This window comes from Scomber japonicus, chromosome 24 (genome assembly GCF_027409825.1).
Source record: "Scomber japonicus isolate fScoJap1 chromosome 24, fScoJap1.pri, whole genome shotgun sequence".
NCBI lineage: Eukaryota > Metazoa > Chordata > Actinopteri > Scombriformes > Scombridae > Scomber > Scomber japonicus.
In genome coordinates, this window is record NC_070601.1 from 7,884,449 (window position 1) to 7,896,797 (window position 12,349).

The 12,349-nt window shown below is 40.9% G+C and overlaps 6 non-coding genes across 6 annotated transcripts; 5 read left to right on the plus strand and 1 right to left on the minus strand.

Annotated features, from left to right (window-relative positions):
• Positions 1-4,331: 4,331 nt before the first annotated feature.
• On the plus strand, positions 4,332-4,404 carry trnam-cau (transfer RNA methionine (anticodon CAU)). The gene has a single exon. It is a non-coding gene; the product is annotated as a tRNA-Met (tRNA).
• Positions 4,405-4,753: 349 nt separating this feature from the next.
• trnak-cuu (transfer RNA lysine (anticodon CUU)) lies at positions 4,754-4,826 on the plus strand. Its single transcript has one exon. It is a non-coding gene; the product is annotated as a tRNA-Lys (tRNA).
• A 4,907-nt stretch (positions 4,827-9,733) lies between these two features.
• Positions 9,734-9,804, plus strand: trnag-gcc (transfer RNA glycine (anticodon GCC)). Its single transcript has one exon. It is a non-coding gene; the product is annotated as a tRNA-Gly (tRNA).
• Positions 9,805-10,099: 295 nt separating this feature from the next.
• On the plus strand, positions 10,100-10,172 carry trnam-cau (transfer RNA methionine (anticodon CAU)). Its single transcript has one exon. It is a non-coding gene; the product is annotated as a tRNA-Met (tRNA).
• Positions 10,173-10,458: 286 nt separating this feature from the next.
• On the minus strand, positions 10,459-10,530 carry trnad-guc (transfer RNA aspartic acid (anticodon GUC)). Its single transcript has one exon. It is a non-coding gene; the product is annotated as a tRNA-Asp (tRNA).
• Positions 10,531-11,916: 1,386 nt separating this feature from the next.
• On the plus strand, positions 11,917-11,987 carry trnag-gcc (transfer RNA glycine (anticodon GCC)). The gene has a single exon. It is a non-coding gene; the product is annotated as a tRNA-Gly (tRNA).
• Positions 11,988-12,349: the final 362 nt, after the last annotated feature.

Sequence of the window (12,349 nt, forward strand, 5' to 3'; positions counted from 1 at the left end):
TAACTGTATACAATGGCATTTCTGGAATATTGAATATTGGGATTTCAGTGAGCTGGGGGAAAAGGGGGATTAATAACAGTAGCATTGACACTACTTTGTCTACGTAGAGGAAACACTGTGGGATCCATCTTTGTGTTACTCTCTTTGTTTCTTAAATCGATGCCTTGACTTCTCTCTGTGGCATTTTATTTTTTCTTCACCAGACTGCTACTTTGAAAAAAAAAAAAAAAAAAAGTTTGGTTAGCATTGTTAACATTTACCACAGAAACCAAATGATACTGCTAAACCACATACTAATAAGAAGCTGGGGAGGTTTCAGTGTTAAATGCTGCGTTTCTAACCAACATATTTACTAAAAGAGCAACCTTTCCCTCGAGCCCTGGTGTTAAGAAATGTCTTTTGTTTACTTTATTTCTCTCGTAGTGTCAAGGTATCCTTTTAATCTTCCTCAAGAGAAGAAGCACTGACTTCAAAACAGTAGACAGCTGGATGAATGAATGAATGAATGAATGGGGGGAAAAAAGTGAATCACTCATCCGCAATTATTCCTCTGAATGGAACTGAAGTGACTTGGACCTATTGTGTTTTTCATTCCTTTTTTAAGTGCTTTTTCTTTACAGTACAGCTCCCTCTTCTGTACCACTGGGTGAAGTGTAACTACACAGTAATTTAACACTATAGGCTTCCAGCGGCTAACATAGAAAATCAATGCCCAGCGGCCCTCTGGAGAACAGTTTTCTTACTGTGTATTTTATTACACCCAATAATAGAACAGTTAGAGCTGTAAATTTAGTGGTTTTCAATTTTTTCTTCCTTGCTGTCTTTGAACCAATCCTGCACTCTCTCACTTCTCCACCTGCCTGCTTTGCCTCTGAAGGCGATACCCTTAAGCTTTGTTAGTTAGAAGTAAAACTTACAATTCAGTGTCATGGGATCCCTTTTGAAGGTTTGGGAGTTGTTCGTGGTTAAACACAAAAGAACAAATAATTGTTTCTAATTCAACACAGATTGTTTGCCGTTAGAGCCGACAGACTTTACAGAAAACAACCAATATTTACCAGCATTTTGCGAGTGGCTGGTTTTCATTACAGATCTTATTTGCACAGCTTCAAGCTGTTGTACATCACACCAGACGGCAAAGAGAGGAAGTGACTTGGAAGATGAACATGTAAAACCGTGTTTTATGTTAAATTTTTTTTTTGTTTTTTGCTTTGGTTTGTAACACGTGTGAAGCAGTATTTGTAATTAAGCTGATGTTAAAATACAAATTGAAATGTTTCGCTTGAAGGCATTTCAACATATTGAAAGTAAATTGAAATAATTCTAAGGTAGTGTTTGAATGATCCTCCTACTGAGGCAAATAAGAGAGACTAAGTAGGATAATTCAAACACTCACAGCGGGGATTAAGAGTGGTTTTTGGGATAACACAATTTGAAAATGTAATGTAATATCCCATACCAAAAATGAAAGCAAAGAAGATCTTTCTACCGTAATTACTTGGTAACAGGGTTTGCAATTAAATATGCTATTTGATAGTGAGGCAGTGTTTTGACTCTGAAGCCATGTTTGAAAAGATATAGAAAAAAGAAAAAAATGAAACATATCCCAGCCTGCTGTCGCTGTTATTCAACTGTGAAAATGTGAGAAATACTTATGCTTACACTTTTTTAGTTCATATTTTTTACTTGTTTTTTTCTCTTTTACCTCGGCCAGCTTAAAAAAAACTAACAAAAAAAAAACATAAAGTGAGATAAATGTTAGCGTAATCAGATGTTAGCGTAATCAGATGCCATACAGATGACTGAGATTTTTCCAGATATTTGAATCAGATGCCATACAGATGACTGAGATTCTTCCAGATATTTGAAGATCAGGTACTGGCTTAACATCGCATATAGAGAGTTTAGCTGTGATGTTTGGACTGTGCTCTGATGCGATGAAAGCAGTATTAATCATGGGACGATGATGCCAATCATTTGTAATATGAAGGAGTGTATTTGCCATGTTATTTTCTAAACTAGTGCCATTTTGAAAAGGTTGGATGTGTGGAAAGGATGCCTTTTGCATGTAAACCCCTCCCCACCACCTCAGCTAATACACACTATACCCCATCCCTTACACCTCTTTATTCATTTCTACCCCCATTTCTGTCGGGGGTCACTGATTAACTATTAGCTTTGTTTGCAAAGTAGTGACAACCTGCCATGAATTTAAGATTTATTTCATTAAAACCAAGATGGAGTTTAGGATTGTTAAAAAAAAATTAATTAAATGGATGTAACAAAAGTAACATCAACATTTTTCTAACAAGTTTATTCATTATGTTTTTCATGTGTTCTTTATCTTAACAGTTTAGTTTGTTCATTCCTCGCAGGGTGAAATGTAACCCTGTGGATTTAACCATGTACTAACTATCGTCAGCCTAACCCGATGACAATTTGTGAGCCTTCAGTGATCTGTGACACTTGATTTTTTTTTTTTTTTTTTTTTTGGCATCATGAAATGTGTTTTTTTTATATTGTCATTGCTGTAAAGTATTTTCTATATGGTTTATGCATGGTGAAATTAAATTATTAAATATGGCTTTCAGTTTCAGTGCATATCTTGAATTTCTTTTCATAACTAAAAACAATTATTGTGGTTTGAGAGTTTGTACGTGAGCCAACTCATCACTTTAAATGTACTGTTTTATAGATGCATTAGAGGAACTTTACTTTTTTTTGTTTAGATTTGTTTCTCCCCAGTTTTTTACACTATGACATGAAAATGAAACCATTTTCCCCTCTAAAAATGGTTTTAGACATTTTTAGTCCTGAAGGGGTTACCCTATGCAGCATTTCATATAATAATGACAAAGATTAGAGAAAACGTGCATAATTGTGTGATACAGAAATACATATTTTTTTTATTTCTCCAATTCTTTGACCACTCAGACTTGTTTTAAGACGCTTTGGATGAGCCCAGATGGCAAAAATGACAGCAAATTAACCCCAATTACAGATTATCCTGTTTTGGTGGTTGTGTATAAATGTGTATAGTACTTTGTAAACCAATGTTTTCACATAAAACTTAAAAATATATCCTGAAAAGTAACTATCTGATGCAAATAGTGTTTTAAATAGTGTGCTCAGAGTGTGAGCAGTCTTTCACGGTGATGTAATGTCAGGCGAACATCACGTGATCGTAACTTCGCTTCCTTACTGGCTGCTGCCTTAATTGAAGGCGCCTCAGTGTCTCCAGTGACTTCGACGCATCGACGACGCTGATGAAGGATGCACACATATATTATCTTATATTTATTACATTGTTGGTTAAGTTTATGCTTCAAAGCTTGCCTCAAATATCCGAGAGGAAGTTTAACAATTCCTGATGGCGACGCAAGAGTTTGTTTGACCATCGGAGGAAAATGTGAGCTAGGTTGTTGCGGCTAATTGGTGAGTGAACTTTTAACTACATGTTAATTTAATGACTGTTTTTTAACCGTGTGTAGTTGGATGTTAGCTATTTGAAGCTAGGTTGAAGGTTTCTGCATCTGAGCAGAAAACTGATGTCTCCTGTGGACACTTTTGAAGTGGTTTTCCTGAACTCCAGATAGCAAATAAATACTTGAAATGGGACTCAGTGCATCAAGATGGGACTTGTAAGGTATCTTTGTTGTATACTTGTGTAACATAAATTAGAAAAAAAAAATACGCACTGTTAATTTCCGTACAGATTAAGGATGGTGGAGAGGTCATGCAGGGGTAACTCCAGTTCAGAGGCGGGCAGTGAAAACCACTCTGCAGCCCTCCAGTGGACAAAGAGAGAAACCACAAGCAGTATGTTCATATAAATGTTTTTCAATTTTAGGGCATTATAGGTAATTAAGGCTAGTGGTTAACGTTGTGTTTACGCCCACATCACATTTATTTCTTCCAATATAACCGGTTATGGTGTCGAGAAGTAACAGGGTCACCGCCTGTATATTGCAAATCCAGTGTTACAACGGATTTGGTGACCCATTAGATTCTATGTCCTGCAGTGTTGGATGAAGGATCCTTTACTCAAGTGAAAGTAGTTTATCAATATCATGATATCAAAATGACTTGTCTTGATTACAAGGAAAACAATCCTGCATTTAAAGTATTACAAACAAAATGAATTTACGCTTAGAGTCGTGTATAATGATCGGAAAGCTATTTACTGCAGCTTGCAAGATAGGACAGGAAGTGTTGTAAACAGTAGTGTTGATTAGCAATCTGGACAGTTTAAGCTACCACGTGAATCCCTAACGGAATTGATGAACTTTGAGTACTATTATATATTCGCTATATCATTGAAGATGTCCGAAGCCTCGTTGGCGCAGTAGGCAGCGCGTCAGTCTCATAATCTGAAGGTCGTGAGTTCGAGCCTCACACGGGGCACATGTTTTGCTTATTTTTACTACAGTTTATTTATCGGTTTATAATGTATAAATACGCTTGAGGTAATTTTTTTTGTTGGTAGAAAGCTGTGTATGTATAGGATGTTGCAAATCGATATATGAATATACTTTTGGAAGGATTTAAATCACAATTTACTACTGTTCTGTTTTGATGATGTTCGTTTACTGTGTCATCTCGGCTCATGTACTGAATAAGTTCGGTTTTTCTGGAGGATCCAACAGTCTGAATGATAGTTATTGTAGTAACAAAAGGTGACAGTAATTTTAATTTCCATTGTTATACAGCTGGGAGATGAGTTAAAAATTCAAGGTTTTCCATCTTGCATCAGGCCCGGCTAGCTCAGTCGGTAGAGCATGAGACTCTTAATCTCAGGGTCGTGGGTTCGAGCCCCACGTTGGGCGCATAATCTTTTTTTCCCCCGACTCCTTTTCGCTCTGTACTTCAGTGTATATGTTGTAGCCATTGATTCACAAGCCATACATATATTAGCATAGGTAGAAGTGTTTGAGATATGTCAACAAAGTCATCTCAAGGAACTTTACACAGAGCAGGTTCTAAACCAAACTGTTCATGTCAGGGCCGGTTCTAGGCAGGCATATATGAGGGGGCAGTCAGAAATGTGAAGGGGGCATCATGTGTACACATCATGCTCCAGCACTTTTTTTCTGTGCTTATAGTATCGATGCTTTCTTCATTGAAAGGGGTCTATGTGTCCAACCCCAACCTGGAGAAGTGGATTGCACTTTGTCAGGCCTCTGCCTTCAGACCTGTCCAACTTGGGTGTCCCACCTGAAGACTAACTGAGGCATGCAAACCCCCTGACCACAATAAGGTGGCAATCCCTCAGGGGGGGAAACTGAAAAATAAAATAAGATAAATGAATAAAATAAAATGAAATAAAATAAAACATCCTTCATCCAAATTTTGTCAACCAACAACATAACATTTATCTTCACTGGATGGCCTAATTCTCAAATACATTTCAACCTAACGTAGGACTTCACACACTATAGTTAATATTTACAAAACTGAAAGGTAGTCTTATGAATAATAATAAAACATTTTCTCAAACTATTTTATAAAACACAACAGATATACAGCAGAACATTTTTGTTTGTTTGTTTGTTTGTTTTGTTTTTTTGTTTTTTGTTGGCAATTTAACAGCTCGAAAAACACATTTCTCTCACTCCTCTTTTTTCTCTCCACTCCACTCTACAACAACAGTTTCCTTTTTCCTTTTGCAAAAACTCTCACAAATTCATCCATGTCCAAGTTATTTGTTATGGACTTATGGGCCAAAATCACCAGATTCCTCTTTCTCTTGTGTAACATGGTGCAACGGTAGGGGGTTAGAACTCGTGACAATGTGGAGAAGGAACTCTCACATGCTGCTGAAGACACACCAATTACCAGGGCTGTTACATACAATTTATGCAACTCAGGAAAGGCTTCCCTGTATTCGTGCAGGTGTTTACACACAGTGGACAGGTCTGTTTCATTTGGACATTTCTTGAGCAACATCTGTTTTGCTACAAGGATTTCATTTTTCAGACTTGCATTGTGTGCCACTGTGCCAGCCAGCACAGCCAGAGTCAGGGTGCAACTGGGTTGAATCCAGAAATGCACTAGATTTGGGTGCAAGACTAGATATGGCTTTCATCAGGTCAACATTTCTCTGTGAAAATCTAGTTTCCATTTCTGAAATGGCCCTGTCAAGGATGTTGAGCAGAGATCTTTTCAGAGACTGATGGGGATTAAGGGCAGAATCATAAAGCCCAATTTCCACTGAGTCCGGCAGCAGCGCGTTACAGCTGCGCCGCGGTCACCGGAGCTGATAGGTAACACTATAATCAATGAGAGTATCTCCACCGGGAACGTTTCAGCAGCGTGTCAGCAACGTCCCAGCAGCGGCTCCCGCGCCGCAGCGCTATCAATAGGTAGCATTTCTATTTTTGACGGAGCCGTTGCCAACTCGCGACAAGCTCAACAGAGCAGATTGCACCAGACAGGAAGTCCGACACTGAATCAGCAAAATAAAACTTCCGTTTTTCAAAATAAAACAACCCGTGCAGCCTCCCGATCGTATTTCAGCAACAAACATGAATAAAACAGTCAGATAAAGACTCCATCTAGCTACGTAGCCTACTGACAGATGGGATAAGTACATAAATCAAAGAAAATTACCAAATCAACCAAAATTGAGCAAGTTAACAAAACCGGGCCATTTAGTTGTGCTGCTACTACAGTAATTACTGTAGACTAAAGACACTCGTTCGGGTTTGATTGTGCTGCCGTAATTACTGTATTAACAGTGCAACGTCATTTTAAAAGGCAGATTTCTCTACCAGAGCATGCTCCGGTCCGCTGCTGTAACGCTCCCGGTGTGAGTTGACGCCGGGCAGAGGACGGAGCTAAACCGTAGCACAGCCGTTCCGCGCCGCTGACGGACCCAGTGGAAATCCCCAGTAAGAGTCTGTATGGCCCACAGTTGAGAGCACAACACTTTGACCAAGGTGTTTGCTCATTGTTCTCCTTCTCTTTGGAGGATGTGAATCATCTCCAGCCGCCACCTGAGATAACTCTGCCCAATAATCATCTTCCCGAATGTTTTTTTAGCGACTCCAGTGCTGCACCTACAACCTCAGAAGCACTGCACATGTCCACAGACTGAGCCTGTACTGCCTGCCCGCACTAGAAACTTTCCAGTCTCAAAGAAGTGATGCCTCTTAATTTGACATTGCAGGCCTGATGCCTCAGTGCACAGGTCAACTGCAGCAGCAGCATCATCCTCTGTCATCTCAGATAGGATACTGAGAATATGGTCTTGATTTTCAACAATGCACCTTGTCACCTCATAGTGGCTTGTCCATCGGATTTCAAGCAGCCTTTTAAGATTGGGTGCATCATATTTCTTGGACACATGGTGGTGCTAAAAAAACTTGTATAGTGAACTAGAAAGGTCAACAAATCTTTTTGCACATGGTTCACTCTGCATGGCATGCACAACTACTCGGTGCAGTTGGTGGTTGTAGCAGTGGATATATGGGACATATCTAGCAAGCTTCTGTTGAATCAGAGCTTGTACACCACCTCTTACCCCACTCATCACAGAAACCCCATCATAACACTGACTAAGTATGTTGTCAGCACTGTAGCCAGCATCAGAAAGGTATGTCAGTATCTCAGAGGTGATGTACTCTGCATCAAGTTGATGCAAGTCAAGCAACCCAATAAGATGCTCCTCTGGCATGGAATTGCTGACAAAGCGAATCATCACAGACACATTTTCCACATTGCACCTGTCTCTGGTCCCATCACTTTTGAGGAAGAACCCCACAGAATCTGCATTTTCATATTTTTTCCTGATCTCTCCAAGCACCATGTCTGCCAGTGTTTCTATAATTTCATTTTGGATATCCTTAGATGTATATTTTGCATTCTTTGGGATACCCTTAGCAATGCTTGCTAGCTTCTCATCCTTCTCTAAGGTGTACTCCATCAGCTTTAGGAAGAGACCTGAAGCAATGTCGTCATCAGCTGCATCATGCCTCAAAGTTTCTGCAGTCCCACGGAGCCCCAACTCATTTACACAGAGTAACTTAACAGCACTGCCCACACTCTTGACATGGTCATGTTTTTTTTTCAAGTTGTGTTTTACCAACAAACAGGGAGTCAACAGATGCCCCTGTAGCTTCTCTGCTTTTGTGCTGAGTCCATACAGTTGAAGCATGCACATGGTTGTGGCTGGACACATGCCTCTGTAGCCCCTTGTCTCGATCAAGTGCTGCTTTCCAGTTGTTAAAACCAGTTAAGGTAAAAACAACATCCCTCTCATTAACAGCGCTGCCATATTTCCGACAGGGGAAACAGAAGCAGGCGTCTTGCACCACAGAATACTCTAGCCATGGTCGTGTGCGGTACCAGGCAGGATTGAATGATCTCAATTTTGTACCAAATGCACGCTTTGGGTAGCTACCCAGTATTGGCTGAGATGGTGCATTGCCATTTAAGTCACTGGGTAGCTGAGCAAGCTGCTTTGGGGGAGCACTTGTTGGGGGGATGGAGGGAGCTGGTGCAGGAGAATCAGTGCTAGCTGCTGTCTCTGCTGTACTAGTAGTAGCATCATTGCTACTACTACATGCAGGAGCAGCACTACACTTTTTAAAAGCCCTGAAAAACGGATGCATTACACAGCATTAACTTTCTCTTTGTGAGCTGCTGGAAGCTGGAGCAGAAAATAAGTAAGTTGGCTTTGTTAAAAAAACAAAAAAACAACCGCTGCCTGTGATTATAAAAAAAACAGTACAGAACTACAGCCTGGGGCGGGGCTTTACGTAGAGGTCCGTCAGACACAGGTCACTTGTCTTCAGTTTGTCACATGCAGTGGACGTGGGCACTCATCTCTGTGCTTATAACGCTGCTACTCCTTCGAAGCTGTGCTGAAACCTGACACCAACTGTCAGGCTACGTCGTGGCTCATTTGCATAATGCAACAGTGATTGGATGTTTTCTGAGGTCTGAGGGGTGTGTGCGGGTGTGTGTGTGTGCGCTGCGCTGTGTACGCACAGCGGAGGGAATGAGAGACAGAGAGATGAGAGGGAAGCCGACACTGGAGGCCATCGTGTGTGTCCCTTTTTTGGCGGATTTTTCCGCTACTGCAGATTATTTTGTCAACTTGTAATGTATATTAATTTTGTTAGTATATTAAAATGTGCTTTCTCAACTTCCAAAATTTAGATTTGAGGGGGCTCTGCCCCCTCTTGCCCCTGCGTAGAGCCGGCCTCGCTTCATGTTGTCTTCTGTGTACAACAAGTTAACATTAGACTCTGCAGAAGCAAAAGCACCGTATTTTCTGATAGATTTGACGTAATTGTGGGGTTGCAATATCTGTCGTCTTGTCGATAGTCACAGTCATTGTGTGTCTGTGAAGACTCTACTTTTCGCTCTGTACTTCAGTGTATATGTTGTAGCCATTGATTCACAAGCCATACATATATTAGCATAGGTAGAAGTGGTTGAGATATATCAATCTTTATTTGTATAGCGCCAAATCACAACAAAGTCATCTCAAGGCACTTTACACATAGAGCAGGTTCTAAACCGAACTTTTCATGTTGTCATCTGTGTACAACAAGTTAACATTAGACTCTGCGGAAGCAAAAGCACCCTATTTTCTGATAGATTTGATGTAATTGTGGGTTATGTGTGGGGTTGTGCAATTTCTGTCGTCTTGTCCATAGTCATAGTCATTGTGTGTCTGTGAAGAGAGTCTTATTTAAACACAGGGGCTATAGAAGGTCATATGTGAGCATTGGTGGTTCAGTGGTAGAATTCTCGCCTGCCACGCGGGAGGCCCGGGTTCGATTCCCGGCCAATGCAACACCCTTTTTTCACTTTTAAATTTGAATGTATTGTTTGTTAAACTAAATCTTGGACCTTGTGAGATTTTAATATAACAATCGCTAAATTTATGTATATAAATGGCCAAAATCAGCAACACAGCACAAGTACAGCACTATGTTGGCCACAGTTGTGTACCGGGTTTGTCCACATCAGTTTTTTTTTTTTTTGCAGGATTCAGGTGCATTCCTGTGTTCAAGACAACTAGCAATATTCATTCATGTTGCATAAAAGGTATTGTGCATTTTATTCTTTCGTTAGTAAAGGTTTGTGGGCCTCGTTGGCGCAGTAGGCAGCGCGTCAGTCTCATAATCTGAAGGTCGTGAGTTCGAGCCTCACACGGGGCAGGTGTTTTGCTGCTTGTACAGGTTAATTTGAAATGATTTGTTGCTTGATACACTTGTGCAGTCACTACCTTGAATACTAGTGCAGAGAAGAAGCTGTAAAGTGTGTAGAGGCTTTTTCCTAGTGACATTTCCTGTGTGTTCACATAAATTAAAGGCACATTGTATCAAGGATGTTTATTAATAAATTGAGGCCATTAGTAAGACATTTGTGAAGATATTCTTAATGTTTCAAGAAAGACGTGTACTTGATTGAGTGGATTAAAAAAAAAAGAAAAAAGGATGTGCACTCCCCGTCGGGGAATCGAACCCCGGTCTCCCGCGTGACAGGCGGGGATACTTACCACTATACTAACGAGGAGATGTTAGAGTGGGTAGCTCCTCCCCTTTTTAACTGATAGGAACCATTGTTAATGGTGGGAGTTGTTTGGAAAGCTCTTTGAATTACCACTCGCTGACAAAGTATGCTACAAGTAAGCTTATGGTTGCTTTCAGTCATCCTAACATGCAAAACGTTTGTGTCTTGCTGTGTTTTGAGCAAACATAATGTTTCACACAAGGAAGAAGACCGGTTTCTCCAAACTGACTGGTTTTGAATCTGGTCTCGTAGGTCTCAGTGTACTTACACAGAGTAACAACAGTGTTCTGTGATGACTATGATGAGGTTGGACTGCTGCTTAAGGTACTGGAAGATTGTAGACCCAGAAAGGATTGCACAGCCGGTGTAGTGCAGTCTCTCATAGGACTTCATGACCAGGGTAAAGTGTCCGATGTCCTTCACTCCATTGATGGCGGTATTCCATGGGACCAATATGATCATGGAGCATTTGAATTAGGGGGTTACTTCACAACGCTCCAGTGATTTGTTCAAGATCTGTGTGATGATGTGTGACAGCTAGTCAGCGCAGGTTTTCAGGAGTCTGGCTCGGCATCTGGGCCTGCTGCCTTCCTTATCTTGTGTCTTTGAAAGAGCTGATGCACATCTGAAAAAGGATGACTGACATTTGGCTTCGAACCACAGAAATGCAGATCACAGCCAACACCCATCTTCCTCTGTCAAGAACCACAGAACGTTCAAGATATCACACCAAAAAGAAGAGTTTCAACTTAGAAGATTAAGTTATGGTGAAAGCAGGCGGGGAGTTCCGGTCCTCTGAAATGAGGCCAACGCGGAAGTAACTTAGAACTGCATTCTATCAAAAGGCCACTAAGTGACGACCGTTTTGGTGTGGAAAGGACTTCCATCTCTGTACAAGTCAATGGAGAATTCACCAACTTCTCACTTGCTGTCTAACCTCAGTAAACGTTTTCAAAATGTGTTCATGGTCTCAATCGCTAGTTTAAAGCCTTCTTCAATGCAGTATGATGTTCATTTGTGACATTTTGGCCTCCCTGATTTTATATTTGACGATAAAGCAGGGTATGCATTAGGGCGTGGCTATGTCGTGATTGACAGGTTGATTGCCCTATGTCCTCGAGATCCAGCACTCGCAACCTATCGCAACCTCCCTGCTCTGTCCATGGCTCCGCCATGCCCATATAAGTAGTTTTAGTTTTTTTCCTGGCATGCACCTGAAATTTTCAAGATGGCGGTGCCTAGATCCGAAACTATTGGCTTCCGAGCAGCAGTCCACAAACCAATGGGTGACGTCACGGATGATACGTCCATTTCTTTTCGACAGTCCATGGGAGAAAGCAAGAGAAAATCGATCAAGACCCCAGTACCAAAAATTTCTTCAGCATGTCTGCATTGGTGGTTCAGTGGTAGAATTCTCGCCTGCCACGCGGGAGGCCCGGGTTCGATTCCCGGCCAATGCAATCAGCTTTTAACTTTTCTTTAGGAATACTTTTTCACTTTTGGTGATCTTGTACTGTGAATTTTCTACAAGAACTTCCTTTCCTTGAAATTTATTATAATTCCTGGAACATTTTGATTACTCTCAACCTCTTTTATTCTTGCTGTTTACTGCAGTATTAAGGGTAGCTGTATAGTCCTTGAGACATGCTTGTTAGATGGTGGAAAAAGCCCTTTAAACCCCCTCCCCCACACCTTTCCAACATTTGATTTTGGGGGAGGGTGTGCATGGCCATTCCTGTGCCTTTTCTAAAGGCAAGCCAACATTCACGCCCACTTCACACAGTAATTTGCCAGCAATGTGGACGTGAGAAAGGAGCCAAAC